Raw genomic sequence first — 401 nt, forward strand, 5'->3', positions numbered from 1 at the left:
GATGCGCATCTCCCGCCATCTTTGCACATGAAATACGCCGGGAAATCTTGTTGATGCTGTCTCCACTATTATTAGATCTGTTATTATTCCCATTATCCTCTCCGCAAATTAACACCTTCAATTTGATTATCATATCCAGTACTGCCATTAATGTCCAGCATGTACGTATGTGTACGCATGGAAGTTTCTATGTGTGTATGTCTGCGTGCGTGCAGATTGCTACAAGAGAGAAAGTGACTTCAACATCACTACAAAAACTGCAAACAAGAATGATGCTACAGTTAATAAAATACTGTATTGGTTTATACAGTACTGTATAATACGAAGAGATGAAGGATAAGAGGGAAATAATTGTTTGAAATGAATGAAGATTTCTTAAAAATCTTTCACTTTCTCTCTTC

Source organism: Penaeus monodon, chromosome 30 (genome assembly GCF_015228065.2).
Source record: "Penaeus monodon isolate SGIC_2016 chromosome 30, NSTDA_Pmon_1, whole genome shotgun sequence".
NCBI classification, from domain to species: Eukaryota; Metazoa; Arthropoda; class Malacostraca; order Decapoda; family Penaeidae; genus Penaeus; species Penaeus monodon.